The following is a 24,709-nucleotide window of genomic DNA, read 5'->3' on the forward strand; positions in this document are numbered from 1 at the left end:
GTAAGGGTTAGGCTGTGGGTGAGGCTGACGGTGAGGGTTCGGTTTCGGTTAGGTAAGGGTTAGGGTTATGTTTAGGGTGAGGATTATGGTGAGGGTGAGGATTGGGGTTAGGTTGAGGGTTAGGCTTAATGTGAGGGTTACGGTTAGGGTTAGGGTTAATGTGAGGATAAGGGTTAGGATGACGGTTAGGTTGAGAGTGAGGGTTAGGGTTAACGTTAGGGTTAGGGTGAAGGTTAGTTTGGGGGTTAGGGTGTGGGTTCAGGTTCAGGTTAGGGTTGGGTGAGGGTTAGGCTGAGTATAAGGTTTAGGGTGAGGGTTACGTTGAGAGTGAGGGATAGGGTTATGGTGAGGGTAAGGGTTAGGGTTAGGGTGAGCGTGAGGGTGATGGTAAGGGTAAGGGTTAGGGTACAGGTTAGGGTGAGAGTGAGGGTTAGGGTTAGCATTAGGGTTAGGGTTTGATTTAGGTTGAGTGTTAGGGTTAGGGTTAGGGTTAGGTTTAGGGTGAGGGTAAGGGTTAGGATGACAGTTAGGGTGAGGGTGAGGGTTAGGGTTAGGGTTAGGGTGAGTGTTAGTGTGAGGCTTAGGGTGAAGGTTAGGATTAGGGTTAGGCTTTGGGTTAGGGTGAGGGTTAGGGTGAGGGAAGGGGGTAAGGTGAGTGTTAGGGAGAGAGGAGGGATAGGGTTATGGTGAGGGTAAGTGTTAGGCTGAGGCTTAGGTTGAGAGTGAACATTTGAGTTAGCATCAGGTTTGGGTTTAGGGTGAGGCTTAGAGTTAGGCTGAGGGGAAGTTTAAAGGTTTGTGTTAGGGTTAGGTTTCGGGGGAGGTTAAGGGTTAGGGTGAGGGTGAGGTTTAGGGTTAGGGTGAGGGTTAGGCTAAGAGTTAGGGTGAGTGTTAGGTTTAGGGTGATGTTTAGGTTGAGGGTGAGGGTTAGGGTGAGGTTTAGGGTGAGGTTTCGGTTGAGGGTTGGGTTAGGGTTAAGGTTAGGGTGAAGGTTAGGGTGAGGGTTAGGTTTAGGGTTAGGGTTAGGCTTAGGGTGAGGGTGATTGTGAGGGTTTGGTTTAGGGTTATGGTTAGGCTTAGGTTTAAGCTGAGTGTGAGGTGAGTTTGAGGGTTAGGGTTAGGGTGACTGTGAGCATTAGGGTTAGGGTTAGGGATAGGATGAGGTTTAGATGAGGGTGTGGGTTAGGGTTAGGGTGAGTGTTAGGCTTAGGGTTAGGGTGAGGGTGAGGGTGGGGGTGAGTATTAGGCTTAGGGTGATGGTTAGCCTTAGGGTTAGGGTGAGGGTTAGGATGAGGGTTAGGGGTAGGATTAGGGTTAGGCTGAGGGCTAGATTGAGGGTATGAGTGAGGCTGAGGGCTAGGGTTAGGGGTAGAGGTAGGGTTAGGGTTAGGTTTAGAGTTAGTATTAGGGTTAGGGTTAGGATTAGGCTGAGGGTGAGGGTGAGGGTGAGGGTGAAGATCAGGTTTAGGGTTAGGGTTAGGATTAGAGTTAGGGTTATGTTGAGCGCTAGGATGAGGGTGAGGGTTAGGGTTAGAGTTAGGGTTAGGGTGAGGCTTAGGGTGAGGGTTGAGTGTTAGGGTTAGGCTTAGGTTGAGGTTGACGGTTAGGATTAGGGATAGGGATAGGGTTAGGCTGAGGTTGAGGTTGAGGGTGAGGTTTAGGGTTAGGGTTACGGTTAGGGTGAGGGCTAGGGTGAGGGTGAGGTTTAGGGTGAAGGTGAGTGTGAGGGTGAGGGTCTTGTTTAGGTAATGTTAGGGTTAGGGTGAGGATTAGGTGAGTGTTAGGGTGAGGGTTTGGTTTCGGGTGATGGTGAGGGTTCGGGTTAGCATTAGTGTTAGGGTTAGGGTTAGGTTAAGTGTTAGGGTTAGGGTTAGGGTTAGGGTGAGGGTATGCATTAGGGTGAGGGTTATGGTGAGGGTGAGGGATAAGGTTAGTGTTAGGGTTAGGGTGAGCATTTGGATGAGGGTTTGGTTTAGGGTTAGGGTGAGGGTTTGGGTTAGGTTTGAGTTAAGGGTTAGCGTTAGTGTGAGGTGTAGGGTTAGGGTTAGGGTTAGTGTTAGGGTGAGGGTGAAGGATAGGGTTATTGTAAGGGTTAGGGTGAGTGTTTGGATGAGGATTAGATTCAGGTTTAGGGTTAAGGTGAGGGTTAGAATGAGGTTAAGTGTTAGGGTGATGTTTAGGTTGTGGTTGAGTATTAGGGTTAGCATTAGTCTTAGTGTGAGGGTTAGGGTTAGGTATGGCATTAGGCTTAGGGTTAGGGTTAGGATGAGGTTTAGGATTAGGGTTAAGGTGAGGGTGAGGTTTAGGGTTAGCATTAGGTTTACGGTTATGGTTACAGTGAGGGTTTGGGTGAGGGTTAGGTTTAGGATTAGGTTTAGGGTTAGGGTGAGGCTGAGGTTGAGGATGAGGTTGAGGTTGAGGGTTAGGGTTAGGGTTAGGCTTAAGGTGAGGGCTAGGGTGAGGGCGAAGGTTAGGATGAGGGTTAGGGTGAGGGTGCGGTTTTCGGTTAGGAAAGGGTTAGGGTTAGGTTTAGGGTGAGGATTAGGCTGAGGGTGAGGTTGAAGGTGAGGGTTAGGGTTAAGGTGAGGGTTAGGGTTAGGGTTAGGCTGAGGGTTAGAGTTAGGGTGATTTTTAGGGTGAGGGTGAGGGTGAGGGTTAGGGTGTAGTTGAGGGTTAGGGTTAGGGTGAGGGTTAGGGTGACAGTGAGGGTTAGGTTGAGGCTTAGGGCTAGTGTGAGGGTTAGGATTAGGGTTAGTGTGAGGAAAGGGGTTAGGGTGAGGATTAGGATGAGACTAAGATTTAGGGTTATGTTTAGCTTTAAGGGTAGTGTGAGGTATAGGGTTAGATTTCGGGTGTGGGTTAGGTTGAGGGTAAGGGTTAGAGTTAGGGTTAGGGTGAGTGTTAGGGTTGGGGTGAGTGTTAGTGTTACGGTTAGGGTGAGGGTGAGGGTGAGGGTTTCGTTTCGGGTGAGGGTTAGGGTGTGGGTTATGGTTAAGGTTGTGGTGAGGGTAAGGGTTAGGGTGAGATTTAGGTTGAGGGTTACGGTTAGGTTGAGGGTTAGGGTGACGTTGAGGGTTAGGGTGACAGTGAGGGTTAGGGTCAGGGTTAGGCTTAGGTTGAGGGTTAAAGTGAGGGTTAGGGTTAGGGTTAGGTTTAGGGTTAGTGTGAGGATTAGTGTTAGTTTTAATTTTATAGTGAGGGTAAGGGTTAAGGTGAGGTTTAGGCTGATGGGTAGGTTTAGGTTAAGGGTGAGGGAGAGGGTGAGGGTAAGGATTAGGGTGAGGTTGAGTGTTAGGGTTAGCATTAGGGTTAGGGTTTGGGTTAGGGTGAGGGGTAGGGTTAGGGTTAGGGTGAGGATGAAGTTTAGGGTTAGCATGAGGTTTAGGGTTAGGTTGAGGGTGAGGGTTAGGGTTAGGTTTAAGGTGAGTGATAGGTTCAAGTTTAGGGTCAGGTGTAGAGTGAGGGTTAAGGTTAAGGTGTGGGTTCCAATTAGGGTGAGGGTGAGGGTAAGGATTCAGGTGAGGTTTAGGGTGTGGGTGAGGGTTAGGGTTTGAATTAGAGTTAGGGTTAGGGTGAAGGTGAGGGTGAGGGTTAGGGTTAGGATTAGGGTTAGAGTGAGGGTCAGGGTGAGGGTGAGGGTTAGTTTTAGGGTTAGGATTAGTGTAAGGTTGAGGGCTAGATGAGGGTGAGGGTTAGGGTTTGGGTTAGGGTGAGGGTAAGTATTAGGGTGACGGGTAGGGTTAGGGTTGGGATGAGGTTGAGGGTTAGGTTTAGTGTTAGGGTGTGGGTTAGGGTTAGGTTAAGGTTAAGGGTTAGAGTGAGGGTTAGGGTGAGAGTGAGTGTTAGAGTTAGCGTGAGTGTGAGGGTGAGGTTTAGGGTGATGTTTAGGGTGACAGAGAGGGTTAGGGTGAGGTTTAGGTTTAGGTTTAGTGTTAGCGTTACAGTGGGGGTTAGGGTCAGGGTTAGGATTAAGGTGAGGGTTAAAGTGAGGGTGAGGGTTAGGGTTAGGTTTAAGGTGTGGGTTATGGTTAGGGTTAGGATTAGGGTGAGGTTTAGGCTGAGGGGTTGGGTCAGGGTTAGTGTGAGATTTAGGGTTAGTTTGAGGTTTTGGGTTAGGTTTAGGGTAAATGTGAGGATAAGGGTTAGAGTGAGGGATAGGTTTATTGTTAGGGTTAGGGTGAGGGTGAGGCTTCTGTTAGGGATAGGGTTAGGGTGAGGGGTAGGGTTAGGGTAAGGCATAGGGTTGGGGTTAGGGTAAGGGTGCGTGTGAGGGTGATGGTTAGTGTTAGGTTTATGGTGAAGGTGAGGGTTTCGTTTAGGGTTAAGGTTAGGGTTAGTTTTAGGATGAGTGTGAGGGTTAGGTTTAGGATTAGGGTTAGGGTTAAACTTAAGTTGAGGGTGAGGGTGAGGGTGAGGGTTAGGGAGAGGATTAAGGTTAGGCTTAGGGTTGGCGTGAGAGTGAGGGTTAGGTTGAGGTGAGGGTTCGGGTTTGGGTGAGGGTGAGGGTTAGGGTTAGAGTTAGGGTGAGGTTTAAGGTTAATGTGAGGGGTAGGGTTAGGGTTAGGGTGAGGGTGAGGTTTAGGTTTAGTGTGAAGGTTAGGGTTAGTGTTAGGGTTAGGGTAAGGTTAAGGGTTAGGGTGTGGTTTAGGGTAAGAGTGAGGGTTAGGGTTAGCGTGAGTTTGAGGGTGAGGGTTAGGGTTAGGGTGAGGGTTAGGGTGTGGGAGAGGCTTATGTTTAGGGTTAAGGTGAGGGTTAGGATGAGGGTGAGGTTTAGGGTGAGGTTGAAGGTTAGGGTGAGGGTGAGGTTTAGGGTTAGGGTTAGGTTTAGGGTGTGGGTTAGGTTTAGGGTTAGGGTTAGGCTGATGGTTAGGTTTGGGGTTAGGGTAAGGGTGAGTATGACGGTGAGGGTCAGGGTTAGGTTTAGGGTGAGTGTGAGGGTTAGGTTTAGGATTAGTGTTAGTATGATGGTGAGGGTGAAGTTTACAGTTAGTGTTAGCTTTGGGGCGAGGGTGAGCATGAGGGTGAGGTTTAGGGTGTGGGTGATGGTTAGGTTTAGGGTGAGGGTTAGGGTGATGGTGAGGGTTAGGTGAGGGTGAGATGTAGGTTTAATGTTAGAGTTAGGCTGAGGGTTAAGATCAGGGTCAGGTTTAAGTTGAGGGTTAAGGTGAGGGTTAGGGTTAGGGTTAGGTTTAGGGTTAGTGTGAGGATTAGGTTTAGGGTGAGGGTAAGCTTTAGGGTGAGGGTTAGACTGAGGGTGAGGGATAGGTTTAGTGTTAGTGTTAGGGTGAGCATTTGGGTGAGGGTTAGGTTCAGGGTTAGGGTTAGGGTGAGTGTTAAGGTGAGGGCAAGTGTTAGGGTTAGGTTTAGGTGGACGGTGAGGGATAGGGTTATGGTGAGGTGAGGGTGAGGGTGAAGGTGAGGGTTAGGTTTCGTGTTAGGTTGAGGGGAAGGTATAGGTTGAGCGTAAGTACTATGGTTAGGCTGAGGTTGAGGGTGAGGTTGAGGTTTAGGGTTAGAGTAAGGGTTAGGGTTAGTGTGAGGGTTCGTGTTAGTGTTAGGGTTAGGGTTAGTGTGAGGGTAAGTGTTAGGGTGAGGGTTTGGGTTAGGATGAGTGTTATGGTTAGGGTGAGGGTTAGGGTCAGGTTTATTTTTAGGGTTAGTGTTACGGTAACGGTGAAGGTGAGGGTGAGTGTTAATGTTAGGGTTAGGATGAGATTTAGGTTTAGGGTTAGGATGAGCGTTAGTCTGAGGGTTAGGTTTAGGGTTAAGTGTGAGTGTTAGGGTTAAGGTTAGGGTGAGGGGGAGGATTGGGGTTAGGGTTAGCTTGAGGTTAGGGTTAGGGTTAGAGTTAGGGTGAGCGTGAGGGTTAGGGTGAGGCGTAGGGTTAGGGTTAGGGTGAGGGTGAGGGTTAGGTTTAGGGTGAGGGTTAGGGTTAGGGTTAGGGTGAGGGTTACGGTTAGGATGAGGGTGATTGTTAGGGTTAGGTTGACGGTGAGGGTGAGCGTTAGATTTAGGATGAGGGTTAGGGTTAGGGTGAGGGTGAGGGCTACAGTTAGGATTAGGTTTAGGGTGAGGGTGGGGATTAGGTTTAGGATTAGGGTTAGGGTTAGGCTTAGCGTGAGGGTCAGGGTGAGGGTGAGGTTGACGGTGAGGGTTAGGGTAAGGGTTAGGGTTACGGTAAATGTGAAGGTGAGGGTTAGGGTTAAGGTGAGTGTGAGGTTTAGGTTTAGAGTTAGGGTTAGCGTGAGGGTTTTGGTTAGGGTTAGGGTTAGGGTGATGGTGAGGGTTAGGGTGAGTGTGAGGTTGAGGTTGAGGGTGAGGGTGAGGGTTAGGGTGTGGGTTAGGGTTAGGGTTAAGGTGAGGGTTAGGGTTAAGGTGAGTGTGAGTGTTAGGTTTAGAGTTAGGGATAGCATGAGGGTTATTGTTAGGGTTAGGTTTAGGGTGATGGTGAGGTTGAGGGTGAGGTTGAGGGTGAGGGTGAGGACGAGGGTTAGGGTGAGGGTGAGCGTTAGGGTGAGAGTGTGGGTTCCGGTGAGGGGGAAGGGGAGGGGGAGGGTTATGTTTAGTGTTCGGGTTAGAGTAAGGTTGAGGGTGGTGGTGAGGGTTAGGTTTAGGATTAGGGTTAGGTTTAGGGTTACGTTGAGGGTGAGTGTGAGGGTGAGGTTAGGGTTCGCGTTAGGGGGAGGGTTAGGTTAATGTTAGGGTTAGGGTTAGGGTGAGGGATAGGGTTAGGGTTAGGGTTAGGATGAGGTTTAGGCTGTGGGGTAGGGTTAGGGTTAGGGTGAGGTTTAGGTTTAGTGTGAGTTTTAGGGTTAAGTTTAGGTTCAGGGTTAGGTTTATGGTGAGGAGAAGGTTTAGGGTGAGGGTTAGGATGAGGGTGAGGTTTAGGGCTTGAGATAGGGTTAGGGTAAGTTTAGGGTGAGGGCTAGGGTTGGTGTGAGGGTTAAGGTTAGGGTTAGGGATAGGGTGTGGATTAGGTATAGGGTTAATTTTAGGGTTCGGCTGAGTCTTAGGCTGAGGCGTAGGGTTAGGGATAGGGTGAGGGTTAGGTTTAGTGTGAGGGTTAGGGTTTGGGGTAGGGTTTAGTGTGAGGGTTAGGGTTTGGGGTAGGGTTAGGGTTAGGGTTAGGGTGAGGTTTAGGCTGATGGCTAGGGATACAGTTAGGGTGAGGGTTAGGTTTAGTGGGAGTGTTAGTGTTAGGTTTAATATTAGGGTTAAGGTGAGGGTTCGGTTGAGGGTTCAGATTAAAGTGTGGGTGAGAGTTAGGGTTAGTGTGAGGACTAGGTTTAGGGTTAGGGTTACTGTTAGGATTAGGGTTAGAGTGAGGGTAAGGGTTACGGTTAGGGTGATTGTGAGGGTAAGGGTTAGGGTTAGTGTTACGGTTAGGGTGAGAGTTCGGGTTAGTGTGAGGGTTAGGGTTAGGGTGAGGGTTAGGGTGAGGTTTAGGATTAGAGTTAGGGTTAGGATTAGGGTTAGGGTGAGGTTGAGGTTTAGTGTTAGTGTTAAGGTTAGGATTATTTTTAGGGTTAGGGTGCGGGTAAGGGTGAGGGTGAGGGTGAGGTTTAGGGTTAGGGTAGGTTTTGGTTTAGCCAGAGGGTGAGGGTGAGGTTGATATTTAGTGTTAGGATTTAGGGTGAGGGTGAGGGCTAGGGTGAGGGTGAGGTTTAGGGTGAGGGTTAGGGTGAGGGTGAGATTTAGGTTTAGTGTTAGAATTAGGCTGAGGGTTAAGATCAGGGTCAGGATTAAGGTGAGGGTTAAGGTGGGGTTAGTGTGAAGTTGAGGGTGAGGGTTTCCTGTACGTCAGGGTTAGGGGTAGGGTAGGGATTAGGGTGAGGCTGAGGGTGAGGGTTTAGTTTACATCAGGGTTAGGGTTAAGCTGAGGTTAGTGTTAGGGTGAGGTTTAGGGTTAGTGTTAGGATTAGGATTAGGGTGAGGGTGATGTTTAGGGTGAGGGTGAGGGTTAAGGGGAGGGTTAGATTGAGGGTTAGGGTTAGGGTTAGTGTTAGGGTTATGGTGAGGGTGAGGTTTAGGGTGAGGGTGAGGGTTAAGGGGAGGGTTAGATTGTGGGTCAGGGTTAGGGTTAGTGTTAGTGTTAGGGTTAGGATGAGGGTTAGGTTGACATTTAGGGTTAGGGTTATTGTTAGAGTTAGGGTGTGGGTTAGCCTTAGGTTTAGGGTTAGGGTGAGGGTTAGGGTTAGGATTAGGACTATGGTCAGGGTTAGGGTTAGCATGAGAGTTGGTTTAGGGTGATGTTAAGGGTGACTTTGAGGGTTAGGGTTAGGGTGAGGTACAGTGTGAGGATTAGGGTGCGGGTGAGGTGAGTGAGAGGGTGACGGTGAGGATTAGGGTTAGGGTTAGGTTTAGGTTGAGGGTAAGAGTTAGGGTTTGGATTAGGGTTAGTGTAAGGGTTAAGCTGAGAGTGAGGGCGAGGGTGAGGTTAAGGGTGAGGCTTTCGGTTTGGTAAGGGTTAGGGTTAGGTTGAGGGTGAGGATTAGGGTGAGGGTGAGGGTTAGGGTTAGGTTGAGCGTTACGGTTAGGGATAGGGTTAGGGTGAGGGTTTGGGTGAGAGGTAGGGTTAGGGTTAGGATGAGTGTTAGGCTTAGTGTGACCGTTACGGTAAGGGTTAGGGTTAGTGTGAGGATAAGGTTTAGGGTGAGGGTTAGGTTGAGACTGAGGGTTAGGGTTAGCGTTAGGGTTATGGTGAAGGTTTGGGTGGTGTTTAGGGTGAGGGTTATGGTTCGGGTTAGGGTTGGGTGAGGGTTAGGGTGAGTGTAAGAGTTAGCGTGTGGGTTAGGCTGAGGGTTAGGGATAGGGTTATGGTGAGGGTAAGGGTTAGAGTTAGGGTGAGAGTAAGGGTGAGGTTTAGGGTGAGGCTGAGGGTGAGGCTAAGGGTGAGGGTTAAGTTTAGGGTTAGGTTTACGGTGAGGGCTAGGGTGAGGGTGATATTTTTGGTTAGGAAAGGTTTAGGATTAGGTTTAGGGTGAGGGTGAAGTTTAAGGTGAGGGTTAGGTTTAGGGTGAGGGTTAGGGTTAGGGTTAGGGTGAGGTTAAGGGTTAGGATGACAGGGTGAGGGTGAGAGTTAGGCTTAGGTTTACTGTTCGGGTGAGGGTTAGGGTTAGGGTTAGGGTGAGGGTTAGGTGGAAGTTTAGGGTTAGGGTTAGGGTTTGGGTTAGGGTGAGGGGAAGGGGTAGGGTGAGGTTTAGGGAGAGGGTGAGGGATAGGGTTATGATGAGGGTAAGGGTTAGGCTGAGGCTTAGGTTGAGAGTGAACATTTGTGTTAGCATCAGTGTTGGGTTTAGGGTGAGCATTAGGGTTAGGCTGAGGGGTAGTTTTAGGGTTAGTGTGAGGGTTAGGGTAAGGGTTAGGGTTAGGGTGAGGGTGAGGTTAAGGGTTAGGGTGAGGTTGAGGCTGAGGGTTGGTTAGGGTTAGCCTTAGTGTGAGGATGAGGGTTAGGGTTAGGTTTAGGGTGAGTGTGAGTGTGAGGATTAGTTTTAGGATTAGGGTTAGGGTTAGGGTTAGGCTGAGGTTGAGGGTATGAGTGAGGCTCACGCTAGCACTCATGGCTAGGGTTAGGGTGAGGGGTAGATTTAGGGTTAGAGTTAGGGTGAGGCTTAGGTTTAGTGTGATGGTTAGGGTTTGAGTAAGGGTTAGGGTGTGAGTTAGGGTGAGAGTGAGGGTTAAGTTTAGCTTAAGTGTTACGTTGTGGGTTAGGGTAAGGGTTAGGGTTAGGGTTAGGGTTAGGTTGAGGGTGAGGGTTATGGTTAGGGTTAGGGTGAGTGTTAGTGTTAGGGTGATATTTAAGGTGAAAGTGAAAATTAGGGAGAGTGAGAGGGTTCGGGTGAGGGTGAGGGTAAGGTTGTGGGTGAGATTGAGGGTTTGGGTTTGGGTGAGGGTGAAGGTTAGGGTGATGTTTAAGTTGAGGGTGAGGTTTAGGGTGAGAGTTAGGCTTCAGGGAATGGGAAGGGATAGGGTGTAGGTGAGGGTTAGGGTGAGGATGAGGCTTAGGGTGACCATGAGTTTTAGGGTTCGTGGGAGGATTAGGGTTAATGTTAGGGTTCAGGTTAGGGTTAAGGTTAGGGTTAGGGTGAGTATTAGGGTGAGAGGTAGGGTTTGGGTTAGGATGAGGTTTAGGCTTAGTGTGAGGGTTACGGTTAGGTTTACGGTTAGGGTTAGTGTGAGGATAAGAGTTAGGGTGAGGGTTAGGGTGAGACTGAGGTGTAGGGTTAGCCTTAGGGTTAGGGTGAATGTTAGGGTGGGGGTTAGGGTAAGGGTTAGGGTTAGGGTTGGGGTTGGGTGAGAGATAGAGTGAGTGTAAGGGTTAGGGTGAGGGTTAGGTTGAGGTTGAGGGATAGGGTTATGGTGAGGGTAAGTGTTAGGGCGACAGTTAGGGTGAGGTTGATGTTTAGGCTTATCATTAATGTTAGGGAGATGGTGAGGGTTAGGGTGAGGATGAGGGTTAGGCTGAGGGGTCGGATTAGGGTTAGGGTTAGAGGTAGGGTTAGGGTGAGTGTTAGGGTTACGGATGGGGTGAGGGTGAGGGTTAGGGAAAGGGTTAGGGTCAGGGTTAGGATGAGGGAGAGGGTTAGGGTTACCATTAGGTTTAGGGTTAGGTTTAGGTTGAGTGTTAGGGTTAGGGTTAGGGTGAGGTTGAGGGTTAGTGTTAGCATTACTGTTAGGGTTAGGCCTATGTTGCAGGTTAGGGTTAGGTTTAGAGTGAGGGTGAGGGTCAGGGTTAGGGTTAGGATTAGGTTTAGGTTTAGGGTGAGGCTGAGGGTGAGGGTGAGGGTGAGGGTGAGCGTGAGGGTGAGGGTTAAGTTTAGCGTTAGGTTTAGGTTGAGGGCTAGGGTGAGTGTCAGGGCTAAGGTGAGGGTTAGGGTGAAGGTGAGGTTTTCCGTTAGGAAAGGTTTAGATTTAGGTTTAGGTTTAGGTTGAGGATTAGGGTGAGGGTGAGGTTTAAGTTTAGGGTTAGGGTTAGGGGGAGGGTTAGGGTTAGGGTTAAGTTGAGGGTTAGGGTTAGGGTGATGTTTAGGGTGAGGGTGAGGGTGAGAGTGAGGATTCGTTTGAGGGTGTGGCTAAGGGTGTTGGTGAAGTTTAGGGTGAGAGTGAGGGTTCAGGTTCGGGTGAGAGTTAGGGTGTTGGTTAGGGGTAGGGTTAGGGTGAGGGTTAGGGCAAAGTTGAGTGTTATGGTCAGGTTGAGGGTTAGGATAAGGGTAGGAGTGAGGGTTAGGTTTAGGGTGAGTGGTAGGGTGATGGATAGGGTTAGGGTTAGGGAGAGGGTTAGGTTTAGGGTTACGATTAGGGTGAATGTTATGGTTAGGGTTAGGGTTATGTTTAGGTTTAGGGTGAGGATTAGGTTTAGTGTGAGGGTTAGTGTTAGGGTTAGTGTAAAGATCAGGGTTAGGTTGAGGATTAGGGTGAGAGTGAGGGTTAGGGTTAGATTAAGGTTTAGGGTGAGGGTTAACGTTAGGGTTAGCATGAGGGTTAGGGTTGGGGTGAGGGTTAGGGTTAGGATTAGGGTGAGGGTTAAGGTGAGGGTGAGGTTTAGGGTGAGGGTGAGGGTTAGGGTTAGGGTGAGCTATAGGGTGAAGGTTAGGGTTAGGGTGATTGTGAGGATTAGGGTTAGGGTTACTCTTAGGGTTATGGTGAGGGTTTGGGTTAGGGTGAGGTTTAGGGTGAGGGTGAGGTTTAGGGTTAGCGTTAGGGTTAAGGTGAGAGTTAGGGTGAGAGTTAGGGTTAGGGTGAGGGTGAGGGTTATGGTTAGGGTTAGGGTAATGTTTAGGGTTAGGGTGTGCGTTAGGGATAGGTTTATGGTTAGGGTGAGGGTTAGGTTTACGGTTAGGGTTCAAGTTAAGGTGAGTGTGAGGGTGAGTGTTAGGGTTAGGATTAGGATTCTGGTTAGTGTTAGGCTGAGGGTGAGTGTGAGGATTAGGGTTAGGGTAATATTTTGGGTTAGGGTTAGTTTGAGGGTTAGGTTTAGGGTTAGGATGAGGTTTAGGGTGAGGATTATGGTTAGGGTTAGGGTGTGGGTTAGGTTTAGTTTAAGGGTTATGGTTAGGTTTAGGGTGAGGGTGTGGGTAAAGGTTAGGGTGAGTTCAGGGTGAGGGTGAGGTTTAGGGTAAAGTTTAGGGTGAGTGTTTGGGTGAGGTTTAGGTTTAGGTTTAGGGTTAGAGTGAGGGTTAGGATGAGGGTAAGGGTTAGGGTGAGGTTTAGGTTGTGGTTGAGTATTGGGGTTAGCATTAGTCTTATTCTGAGGGTTAGGGTTGGGTATAGCATTAGGGTTAGGGTTAGGGTTAGGGTGAGGTTTAGGATTAGGGTTAAGGTGAGGGTGAGGTTTAGGGTTAGCATTAGGTTTACAGTTAGGGTTAGAATGAGGGTGAGGGTGAGGGTGAGGGTTAGGGTTAGGAATATGTTTAGGGTTAGGGTGAGGCTGAGGTTGAGGATGAGGTTGAGTTTGAGGGTTAGGGTTAGGGTTTGGCTTAGGGTGAGGGCTAGGGTGAGGGCGAGGGTTAGGGTGAGGCTTAGGGTGAGGGTGCGGTTTTCGGTCAGGAAAGGGTTAGGTTTAAGTTTAGGGTGAGGATTAGGCTGAAGGTGAGGTTGAAGGTGAGGGTTAGGGTTAAGGTGCGGTTTAGGGTTAGGGTTAGGCTGAGGGTTAGGGTTAGGATGATGTTCAGGGTGAGGGTGAGGGTGAGGGAGAGGGTTAGGGTGTAGGTGATGGTTAGGGTTAGTGTGAGGGTTAGGGTGATGCTGAGGGTTAGGTTGAGGGTTAGGGTTAGTGTGAGGGTTAGGATTAGGGTTAGTGTGAGGAAAGGGGTTAGGGTGAGGATTAGGATGAGAGTAAGAGTTAGGGTTAGGTTTAGCCTTAGGGTAAGGGTGAGGTATAGGGTTAGAGTTCGGGTTAGGGTTAGGTTGAGGGTGTGGGTTAGACTTAGGGTTAGAGTGAGGGGTAGGGTTGGGGTGAGTCTTATGCTTACAGTTAGGGTGAGGGTGAAGGTGACGGTGAGGGTTCGGGTGAGGTTTAGGCTGTGGGTTAGGTTTAAGTTTATGGTTAGGGTAAGGGTTAGGGTGAGGTTTAGGGTGAGGGTTAGGGTTAGGGTGACATTGAGGGTTAGGGTGACAGTGGGGGTTAGGGTGAGGGTGAGGTTTAGGTTTAGTTGTAGTGTTACAGTGAGGGTGAGGGTCAGGGTTAGGATTAGGGTGAGGGTTAAAGTGAGGGTTAGGGTTAGGCTTAGGTTTAGGGTTAGTGTAAGGATTAGGGTTAGTGTTAGGTTTATAGTGAGGGCAAGGGTTAAGGTGAGGGTTAGGCTCATGTGTATGTTTAAGGTAAGGGTTAGGGAGAGGGTGAGGGTAAGTGTTAGGGTGAGGGTTATGGTGAGGGTGAGGGTTAGGTTTAGCATTAGGGTTAGGTTTTGGGTTAGGATGAGGGGTAGGGTTAATGTTAGGGTGAGGATGAGGGTTAGGGTTAGCATTAGGTTTAGGGTTAGGTTGAGGGTGAGGGTTAGGGTTAGGGTTAGGGTGAGTGTGAGGTTGAGGGTTAGGGTTAGGGGTAGGGTGAGGGTTAAGGTTAAGGTGTGGGTTCTGGTTAGGGTGAGGGTGAGGCTAAGGATTAGGATGAGTTTTAGGGTCTGGGTGAGTGTTAGGGTTTGAATTAGAGTTAGGGTTAGGGTTAGGGTGAGGGTGAGGGTGAGAGTTAGGGTTAGGGTTAGGTTTAGGGTTAGGGTGAGGGTCAAGGTGAGGCTTAGGTTGAGGGTTAGGTTTAGGGTTAGGGTTAAGGTTAGGATTAGTGTTAGCGTGAGGGCTAGGGTGAGGGTGAGGGTTAGGGTTTGTGTTAGGGTGAGGGTAAGTGTTAGGGTGAGGGGTAGTGTGAGGGGTAGGGTTAGGGTTAGGGTGAGGGTGAGGGTTAGGGTTATCTTGAGTGTGAGGGTCAGGGTTAGGGTGAGGGTTCGTGTTAGGGTTAGGATTAGGGAAGGGGGGAGGGTGAGGGTTATATTTAGGGTTAGGGTTAGGGTTAGGTTTAGGGTGATGTTTAGGGTGAGTGTGAGGGTTAGGGTGACAGTGATGGTTCGGGTGAGGGTGAGGATTAGGGTGTGGATGAGGGTTATGGTGAGGGTGAGGGTTAGGGTTACATTTAGGGTGTGTGTTAGGGTTAGGGTTAGGATTAGGGTGAGGGGTATGGTCAGGGATAGGGTGAGTTTTGGAGTTAGTGTGAGGTTTAGGTTTAGGGTAAGTGTGAGGATAATGATTAGAGTGAGGGATAGGGTTATTGTTAGGTTTAGGGAGAGGATTAAGGTTAGGTTTAGGGTTAAGGTGAGGGTGAGGGTTAGGTTGAGGTGAGGGTTTGGGTTTGGGTGAGGTTTAGGGTGATGGTGAGGGTTAGGGTTAGGGTTAAGTTGAGGGTGAGGATCAGAGTAATGGTTAGTGTTAGGTTTAGGGTGAGGGTGATGTTTTGGTTTAGGATTAGGGTTAGGGTTAGGCTTAGTGTGAGGGTGAGGGTGAGGATGAGGGTGAGGGTTAGGGTTAGGGTGAGGGTTAGGATTATGTTTAGGGTTAGGGTGAGATTTATGGGTATGGTTAGGGTTAGGATGAGCCTTATGCTGAGGGTTAGGGTTAGGGTTAGTGTTCAGGTTAGGTTTATGGTTAAGGTTAGGGTGAGGGTGAGGTTTGGTTTAGTTTAGGTAACGTTTAGGGTAAGATTAGGGTGACGTTTCAGATGAGGTTGAGGGTTAAGGTGAGGGTTTCGGTTAGGGTGAGCGTTAGGGTTAGGATTAGGGTGAGGGTTATTGTTCGGGTGATGTTTAGTGTGAGGGTGAGGGTGAAGGTTCGGGTGAGGGGGAGGGTTAGGGTTAGGATTAGCGTGAGGGTTATGGTTATGGTTAGGGTGATGGTGACGGTTAGGGTGAGTGTGAGGTTGAGGGTGAGGGTTAGGATGAGGGTTAGGGTGAGAGTGAGGGTTCGGGGGAGGGTTCGGGGGAGGGGGAGGATTATGGTTAGGGTTCAGTTTAGAGTTAGGGTGAGGGTGTGGGTGAGGGTTAGGTTTAGGATTAGGGTTAGGGTTATGGTAAGGCTGAGGGTGAGTGTGAGGGTGAGGGTGAGGGTTAGGGTTAGGGTTAGGGTTAGGTTGAGGGATAGGGTTAGGGTTAGGTTTAGGATGAGGGTTAGGCTGTGGGGTAGGGTTAGGTTTAGAGTCAGTGTTAGGTTTAGTGTGAGTTTTAGGGTAAAGGGTAGGGTCGAGTTAGGATTAGTGTGAGGAGAAGGGTTAGGGTGAGGGTTAGGATGAGGGTGAGGTTTAGGGTTAGGGATAGTGTTAGGGTGAGGTTAGGTTGAGGGCTAGGGTGAGTGTGAGTGTTAGGGTTAGGGTTAGGGATAGGGTGAGGTTTAGGGTTAGGGTTAGGGTTAGGGTTAGGGTGAGTCATAGGCTGAGGTGTAGGGTTAGGGATAGGGTGAGGGTTATGTTTAGTGTGAGGTTTAGGGATTGGGGTAGGGTTAGGGTGAGGGCTAGGTTGAGTGTGAGGGTTAGGGTTAGGTTTAGGGATAGGGTGAGGTTTAGATTTAGGGTTAGGCTTCGGGTGAGGTTTAGGCTGATGGGTAGGGTTACAGTTAGGGTGAGGGTTAGGTTTAGTGGGAGTGTTAGGGTTAGGTTTAGCTTTAGGGTTTGGGTTCGGGTTCGGGTGAGGGTTTGGGTTAAGGTGTGGATGAGGGTTAGGGTTAGTGTGAGGACTAGTTTTAGGGTTAGGGTTACTGTTAGGGTTAGGTTTAGGGTGAGGGTAAGGGTTAGGGTTAAGGTGATTGTGAGGGTAAGGGTTAGGGTTAGTGTTACCGTTAGGGTGAGGGTTCGGGTTAGTGTGAGGGTTAGTGTGAGGGTTAGGTGAAGGTGAGGGTAAGGGTTAGGGTGAGGATTAGGGTGAGGGTGAGGGTTAGCATTAGAGTTAGGGTTAGAATTAGGGTTAGGGTGAGGTTGAGGTTTAGTGTTAGGGCGAGGGTTAGGGTTATTGTTAGGGTTAGGGTGCAGGGGAGGGTGAGGGTTAGGGTTAGGGTATGGTTAGCTTTAGGCTGAGGGTGAGGGTGAGGGTGAGGTTGATGGTTAGTGTTAGTGTTAAGGTGAGGGTGAGACCTAGGGTGAGGGTGAGGTTTAGTGTGAGATTGAGGATGATGCTTTCGTTTACGTCAGGGTTAGGGTGAGGGTGAGGATTAGGGTGAGGGTGAGGGTGAGGGTTTCGTTTACATCAGGGTTAGGATTAAGTTGAGGTTAGGGATAGGGTGAGGGTTAGGGTTAGGGTTAGGGTATGGGTTAAGTTTAGGGTGATGTTTAGGGTGAGGGTGAGGGTTAGGGTCAGAGTTAGGATGAAGTTTAGGGTTAGTGTTAGGATTAGGGTTAGGGTGAGGGTGAGGTTTAGGGTTATAGTTAGGGTTATTTGGAGGGTTAAATTGAGGGTTAGGGTTTAGGTTAGTGTTAGGATTAGGGTTAGCATGAGGGTTAGGCTGAGGATTAGGGTTAGGGTTAGTGTGAGGTTTAGGGTTAGGTTAGGGTTAGGGTTAGGGTTTGGTTAGGGTAAAGGTTAGTTTTAGGTTTAGGGTTAGGATAAGGTTTAGGCTGAGGGTTAGGGTTAGGTTTAGTGTGAGGGTTAGGTTTAGTGTGAGGGTGTGGACTATGGTGAGGGTGACGGTTAGGGTGAGGGTTAGGGTTAGGGCTGAGGTTAGCGTCAGGGGTAGGCTGAGGGTTAGGATTAGGGTATAGACTAGGGTTAGGCTGAAGTTGAGGGTGAGGTTGAGGGTGAGGGTTACTGTTAGAGTGAGGGTTAGAGTGAGGGTGAGGGGGAGTGGGAGTGTTTGGTTTAGGGTTAGAGTTAGGTTGAGGGTGAGTGTTAGGATTAGTGTTAGCACTAGGTTTAGGCTGAGGGTTAAGGTGAGTTTGAAGGTGAGGTTTAGGGTTAGGGTGAGGGTTAGGGTTAGGGTTAGTTTTAGGGTAAGGGTTAGGGTTAGGGTTAGGGTTAGGATGAGCATTAGACTGTGGGTTAGGGTTAGGGTTTGGTTAGGGTGAAGGTTGCTTTTAGGTTTAGGGTTAGGCTAAGGTTTAGGATAAGGTGAGGGTGAGGGGTAGGGTGAGGTTGTGGGTTTGGGTTATGGTTAGGTTTAGGGTAAGGGTTAGGGTGAGGGGAAGGGTTAGAGTGAGCTTTAGGCTGAGGGTGAGTTTTAGGGTTAGGGTTAGGATTCGTGTGAGGGCTAGGGTGAGGGTGAAGGTTAGTGTGAGGGTTAGGGTGAGGGTTTCTTTTAGCCAAGGTTTAGTGTTATGGTGAGGATTAGGGTGAGGGTGAGGTATTGGGTTAGGGTTAAGGTTATGGTGAGAGTTAGGGCAAGGGTTAGGGTGAGGGTTAGGGTTAGGGTTTGGGTGATGTTTAGTGTGAGGGTGAGGATGAGGGTTCGAGTGAGGGTAAGGGTTCGAGTGAGGGTGAGAGTTAGGGTGTGGGTGAGGATTAGTGTTAGGTTGAGTGTTAGGGTTAGGTTTAGGATTAGTGTTAGGGTGAGGGTTAGGGCTAGGGTTAGGGTTAGGTTGACGGTTAGGATTAGGGTTAGGCTTAGTATGAGGGTTAGGGTGAAGGGTAGGGTTAGGGTGAGGGTGAGGGTTAGGGTGAGGGTGAAGATTAGGTTGAGGGTGTGGGTGAGGTTTAGGGTTAGGTGTAGGGTTAGGGTGAATTTGAGGTTGAGGCTTAGGTTTAGGTTTAGGATTATGGTTTCGGTTAGGAAGAGAGTTTGGGTGTCAGTGAGGGTTCGGGTGAGGGTCAGGGTTAAGTTGTGGGTGAGGGTTAGGTTTAGGGTGAGCATTAATGTTAGAGTTAGGTGTATTGTGAGGATAAGGGTTAGGGTGAGCTTTAGTGTGAGGGTTAGGGTTAGGGTTAGGGTGATGTTGAAGGTGAGGTATAGGGTTTGGGTTAGGGTTAGGGTGAGGGTTAGGGATAGGTTTAGGGTTAGGGTGAGGGTGAGGATGAGGGTTAGGGTTAGGTTTAGTGTTAGAGTTAGGGTGAGGGTGAGGGTTAGTATTAGGGTTAGTATTAGAGTTAGCCTGAGCGTGAGGGTAAGGTTTAGGTTTAGGGTGAGTGTTAGGGTTAGGGGTACGGTTAGGGTGAGGGTTAGGATTAGGGTAAGGGTTAGGATGAACGTTAGGCTGAGGTTTAGGGTTTGAGTTGGTGTGAGGTTTAGGGTTAGGGTTAGGGTTAGGGAGAGGGTTAGGGTTAGGTTTAGGTTTAGGATAAGGGTTAGGTTGAGGGTTAGGTTTAGGGTTAGTGTGAGGGTTAGGTTTAGGTTTAGGGTTAGGGTTAGGGTCAGGGTAAAGTTTAGGGTGAGGGTTAGGATGAGGGTGAGGGTAAAGATTATGGTGAGGCTTAGGGTCAGGGTGAGGGTCAGAGTGAGTGTGAGGGCGAGTGTGAGGGTTTGGTTTAGGGTTAGAGTTAGGGTGAGTGTGAGGGTTAGGATTAGGGTTAGCACTAGGTTTAGGGTGAGGGTGAGGGTGAGGTTGAGGGTGAGGTTTAGGGTTAGTGTGAGGGTTAGGGTTAGGATTAGGTTTAGGGTGAGGGTTAGGGTTAGGATTAGGATGAGCATTAGGCTGAGGGTTAGGGTTAGAGTTAGTGTGAGGGTTAGGGTTAGGGTGAGGTTTAGGGTTTGGTTAGGGTGAAGATTTGTTTTAGGTTTAGGGTTAGGATAAGGTTTATTCTGAGGGTTATGGTTAGGGTTAGTGTGAGGGTTAGGTTTAGCGTTAGGGTTAGGGTGTGGGCTAGGGTGGGGGTGAGTGTTAGGGTGAGGGTAAGGGCGACGGTTTAGTTTATGTAAGGGTTAAGGTAAGGTTAGGTTGAGGATTAGGGTGAAGATGAGGGTTAAGGTGAGGGTTAGGGTTAGGGTGAGGGTCAGGGTTACTGTGAGCTTTAGGGTTACGGTTAGGGTGAGGGTGAGGGTAAAGGTTAGGGTGAGGTTTATGGTGAGGTTGAGGGTTAGGATTAGAGTTAGGGTTAGGATTAGGGTGAGGGTGAGGGTGAGGGTTAGTGTTAGGGTGAGGTTTAGTGTTGGAGTGAGGGTTAGGGTTGGGGTGAGGGTGAGGGTGAGGTTTAGGGTTAGGGTTAGGATTAGGTTTAGGCTGAGGTTGAGGGTGAGGTTGAGGGTTGTAGTTAGGGTTAGGGTGAGGGTGATGGCTCGGGTGAAGGTGAGCGTTAGGGTGAAGGTGAGGATATAGGTTAGTGTGAGGGTTAGGGCGAGTCTGAGTTTTAGGTTTAGGGTGAGGGTTATTGTGAGGGTTAGGGTGAGGGTAAGGGTTAGGGTGATGGTAAGATTGAGTTTGAGGAATAGGATTATGATGTGGGTAAGGGTTAGGGTGAGGGTTAGGGTGAGGGTTTGGGTTAGAGTGGGGGTTAGGGTTAGGGTTAGGTTGAGGGTTAGGGTTAAGTTGATGTTTAGTGTGAGAGTATGGTTTAGGGTGAGGGTGAGTGCTCGGGTGAGCATGAGGTTTAGGATGAGGGTGAGCGTTAGGGTTACAGTTAGGGTTAGGGACAGGGGTAGGGTGAGCATTAGGGTTAGGATTAGGGTTAGGATTAGGGTTAGAGTGAGGATGAGTGTGAGAGTTAGTGTGTGGGTTAGTGTTATGGTTAGGGTTAGTGTTAGGGCTAGGGTGAGGGTGAGTGTTAGTGTGTGGGTGAAGGTTTTGTTTAAGTTAGGGTTAGGGATAGGGTGAGGATTAGGTTGAGGGTGAGGGTTAAGCTGAGGTTAGGTTTAGGGTGAGGGTTAAGGTTAGGGTGATATTTAGGGTGAGGGTGAGTGTTCCGTGAGGTTGAGGGTGAGGGTTAGTGTTAGGGTTAGGTTTAGGTTGAGGGTGATTGTGAGGCTTAGGATTAGGAATAGGGTTAGGGTTTGGGTGAGGGTCAGTGTGAGGGTGAAGCTTAGGGTTAGGGTTAGGGTTATGGTTAGTGTGAAGGTTATGGTTAGTGTGAGGGTTATGATTAGGGTTAGGTTTAGGTTTACAGTAAGGGTAAGGGTTAGGGTGAGGGTTAGGGTGAAGGTGAGGTTTAGGGTTCGGGTTATTGTTAGGGTGAGGGCTAGGGTGAGGGTGAGGTTTATTGTGAGGGTTTCTTTTAGGTCATAGTTAGGTTTATGGTGAGGATTAGCGTGAGGGTGAGGGTTAGGTTTAGGGTAAGGGTTAGGGTTAGGGTTAGGGTGAGAGTTAAGGTTTGAGTGATGTTTAGGGTGAGGGTGAAGGTTAGGGTGTGGTTGAGGATTAGTGTTAGAGTTAGGGTTAGGGTTATGTTGAGGGTACGGTATAGGGTGAGGTTTATTGTGAGGGTTAATGTTAGTGTTTGGGTTAGGGTGAGGTTTAGGGTGAGGGTTAGGCTGAGGGGTAGGGTTAAGGATAGAATGACTGTTAGGTTTAGTGTGAGGATTAGGGTTAGGGTGAGGTTTAGGTTTAGTGTAAGTTTTAGGTTTATGGTTAGGGTTAGGATGAGTGTTAGGGTTAGGTTGAGGGTGAGGGTGAGGGTGAGGGCTAGGGTTAGAGTTAGTGTGAGGTTTAGTGTTAGGGTGAGCGTTAGGTTTTGCGTGAGGGTTAGGGTTAAAGTAAGGGTTAGGGTGAGGGTTAGATTTAGGATTAGGGTTAGGGTGATGGTCAGGGTGAGGGTTAGGTTTTGGGTGAGGGTTAGGTTTAGGGTGAGGGTTAGGGTTAGCGTGAGCGTTAGGGTGATGGTGAGTGTTAGGGTGAGGGTGAGGGTTAGGTTTAGAGTTAGGGTGAGTTTTAGGGTTCGGGTGAGGGTTACAGTTATTGTTAGTGTTAGGGTTAGGATGAGGGTGAGGATAATTGTTAGGGTTAGGGTTAGGGTTAGGGTGAGGGTGATGTTGAGGGTTAGTGTTAGTGTTAGGGTTATGGTTAAGGTAAGGCTGAGGGGGAAGGGGAGTTTGAGGGTGAGGGTTAGGGTTAAGGTTAGGGTTAGGGTGAGGGCTTGAGTGAGGGTGAGGGTTAGGCTGAGGGTGAGGGTGAGGTTTCATGTTACGTAAAGGTTAGGGTTATGGTCAGTATTAGGGTGAGGATTAAGTTGAGGTTAGGTTCAGGGTTCGGGTTAGGGTTAGGGTGAGGGTTAGGGTTAGGGAGATGTTTAGGCTGAGGGTGAGGGTTAGGGTGAGCATGAGGGCTAGGATTAGGGTTAGGGTTAAGCTTAGTGTGAGGATCAGGGAGAGGGTGAACGTTAGGTTCAGATTTAGGGTTAGGGTTAGAGTGAGGGTTACGGTTATTGTGAGTGTTATGGTTAGAGTTACGGTCAGTGTAAGGGTTAGGGTGAGGGTAAGGGTTAGGGTGAGGGTTAGGGTGAGTGTGAGGGTTTGGATTAGGGTTTCTGTTAGGGATAGGGTGAGGGTTAGTGTTTGGGTGATGTTTTGAGTGAGGGTGAGGGTTAGGGTGAGGATGAGGTTTTGGGTGAGGGTTCGGGTCCGGTTGACTGTGAGGGTTAGGGTGTGGGTGAAGATTAGGCTTAGGGTGAGGGTAAGCCTTAGGGGTAGGTTTAGGGTTAGGTTTAGGGTTAGGGTAAGTGTTAGGGTGAGGGTAAAGATAAGGGTGAGAGTCAGGGGAAGGTTGAGGTTTAGAGTTAGGGTGAGGGTGAGGGTAAGGGTGTGGGTAAGTGTTAGGGTAAGCTTTAGGGTGAGGGTGAGGGTTAGCATCAAGGTTAGGTTTAGGGTTCGGTTTAGGGTGAGGGTTAGGTTTTGGGTAATTGTTAGGGTGAGGTTTAGGGTGAGGGTGAGGGTTATGGTTAGGGTGAGGGTAAGTGTTAGGGTGAGGGTTAGGGTGAGTCTTAGGGTTAGGGTTAGCATTAGGGTGAGGGTGAGGGTTAGGGTTAGGGTTAGGATTAGAGTTAGGGTGAGGGTAAGGCTTAGAGTGAGTGTTAGGGTGAGGTTGAGGGTTAGGGTTAGGGTGAGGGTGAGGGTAAGTGTTAGGGTGAGGACTATGGTTAGGGTTAGGATTAGGGTGAGTGTTAGGGTTAGGGTGAGGGTGTGGGTAAGTGTTAGGGTGAGGGTTAGGGCGAGGTTGAGGGTTAGGTTTAGGGTAAGGATAAGGGTTAGGGTGAGGGTAAGGGTTAGGTTGAGGGTTAGGTTGAGGGTGAGGGTTAGGGTTAGCATTAGGGTTAGGGTGAGGTTGAGGTTTAGGGTGAGGGTTAGGGTTAAGTTTAGGGATAGGGTGAGGATTAGGGTTAGGGTGTGGATTAGTTTTAGTGTGAGGTTTAGGTTTAGGGTTAGTCTTAGGATGAGTGTTAGGGTTAGGTTGTGGGTGAGGGTGAGGGTGAGGGCTAGGGTTAGTGTTAGTTTGAGGGTTAGTGTTAGGGTGAGCGTTAGGTTTAAGGTTAGAGTTAGGGTTAAAGTAAGTTTTAGGGTGAGGGTTAGCGTTAGGGTTAGGGTTAGGGTGAGGGTCAGGGTGAGGGTTAGGTTTAGGTTGAGGGTTAGGTTTAGGGTGAAGGTTAGGGTTAGGGTGAGCGTTAGGGTGATGGTGAGGGTTAGGGTGAGTGTTAGGGTTAGGGTTAAGTTTAGGGTGAGAGTTAGGGTGAGGTGTCAGGATACGGTTAGGTTGAGGGTTAGGGATAGTGTGAAGGTTAAGGTTAGGGTTATTGTGAGGATAATGTTTAGGGTGAGGGTTAGTTTTAGGGTGAGAGTTATAGTGAACGTTAGGGTTAGGTTCAGTGTGAGGGTTAGGGTTAAGGTGATGTTTAGGGTGAGGTTGAGGGTTAGTGTGAGGGTGAGGGTGTTGATTTTTAGGGTTAGGATTAGGGTTAGGCTGAGTTTTAGGGTTAGGATTAGGTTTAGAGGTATTGTTAGGGTTAGGGTTTGGGTTAGGATGAGGGTGAGGGTTATTGTTAGGGTTAGGGTTAGGGTGAAGGTGGGGTTGAGGGTTAGTGTTAGGATTAGGGTTATTGTTAGGGTAAGGCTGAGGGGGAAGGGGAATTTGAATGTGAGTGTTAGGGTTAAGGTTTTAGGGTTAGGGTGAGGGCTTGGGTGAGGGTGAGGGTTAGGCTGAGGGTGAGGGTGAGGCTTTCGGTTAGTTAATGTTTAGGGTTATGGTGAGGATTAGGGTGAGGGTGAGGATTAAGCTGAGGTTAGGTTCAGGGTGAGGGTTCGGGTTAGGGTTAGGGTGAGGGTTAGGGTTAGGATGATGTTTAGGGTGAAGGTTAAGGTTAGAGTGAGGGTGAGGGTTAGGGTTAGGGTTAGGTTTAATGTGAGGCTGAGGGTTAGGAATATGAATAGGATTAGGGTTAGGGTTCAGATGAGGGTGAGGATCAGGGTGTGGGTGAAGGTCAGGGTCAGTGTTACGTTTAGGGCTAGAGTGAGGGTTACGGTTATTTTGAGGGTTATGGTTAGGGTTAGGGTGAGGGTAAGGGTTAGGGTGAGGGTAAGGGTTAGGGTGAGGGTTAGGGTGAATGTGAGGGTTTGGAATAGGGTTTGGGTTAGGGTTAAGTTGAGGGTTAGGTTTTGGGTGATGTTTAGAGTGAGGGTGATGGTTAGGGTGAGGATGAGGGTTCGGTTGAGGGTGAGGGTTCGGTTGATGGTGAGGGTTAGGGTGTGGGTGAAGATTAGGGTTAGGGTTCGGGTTCGGTTGAGGGTGAGGGTGAGGGTGAGGGTTAGGGTTTGGGTTAGAGATAGGGTGGGTTTGAGAGTGAGGGTTAGGTTTAGGATTAGGGTGAGGGTTAGGGTTAGGTTGAGGGTTAGGTATATTGTTAGGGTTAAGGTAAGGGTGAGGGTGGGTGTTAAGGTTAGGTTTAGGGTTAGAGTTAGTGTGAGGGTGAGGGTGAGGGTTATGATTAGGTTAGGATTAGGGTTAGGCTGAACGTGAAGGAGAGGGTGAGGGTGAGGGTTAGGTTTAGGGTGAGGTTTAGGTTTACTGTTAAGGTTAGGATTAGGTTTAGGGTTAGGATGAGGGTTAGGCTGAGGGTTAGGGTTAGGATTAGGGTGAGATTTAGGGCTAGGTTTAGGGTTAGGATAAGGGTTAGGCTGGGGGTTAGGGCTAGGGTTAGTGTGAGGGATAGGCTTAGGGTTAGGGTAAGAGTTAGGGTGAGGGTAAAGGTTAGGGTGAGAGTTAGAGTGAGGGTGAGGTTTAGGGTTAGGGTGAGGGTTAGGGTAAAATTTAGGTTTAGGGTTAGGGTTAGGGTGAGTGTAAGGGTGTGAGTAAGTGTTAGGGTGAGGTTTAGGGTGAGGATGAGGGTTAGCGTCAAGGTTAGGTTTAGGGTGATAGTTAGGGTTTGGGTAAGTGTTAGGGTGAGGTTTAGGGTGAGGGTGAGGGTTAGGGTTAGGGTGAGGGTAAGTGTTAGCGTGAGGGTTAGTGTGAGTCTGAGGGTTAGGGTTAGCATTAGGGTGAGGGTGAGGGTTAGGGTTAGGATTAGAGTTAGGGTGAGAGTAAAGCTTAGTGTGAGGGTTAGGATGAGGTTGAGGGTTACTGTTAGGGTGATTGGGAGGGTAAGTGTTAGCTTGAGGACTAATTTTAGGGTTAAGATTAGGTTGAGTGTTAGGGTTATTGTGAGGGTGAGGGTTAGGTTCAGTATTAGGTTTGGGGTTAGTGTGAGGGTTTGTGATAGGGTTAGGGTTAGGGTGAGGGTCATAGTTAGGGTTAAGGTGAGGGTTAGTCTGAGAGGTATGGTTAGGGTTAGTGTGAGGGTTAGGCTTAGTGTGAGGGTTAGGGTTAGGTTTAGGGTTAGGGTGAGGGTGAGTT

The sequence above is a fragment of the Dipodomys merriami genome, unplaced genomic scaffold, assembly GCF_024711535.1.
Source record: "Dipodomys merriami isolate MVZ:Mamm:240054 unplaced genomic scaffold, mDipMer1.0.p SCAF_23, whole genome shotgun sequence".
Classification (NCBI taxonomy): Eukaryota; Metazoa; Chordata; class Mammalia; order Rodentia; family Heteromyidae; genus Dipodomys; species Dipodomys merriami.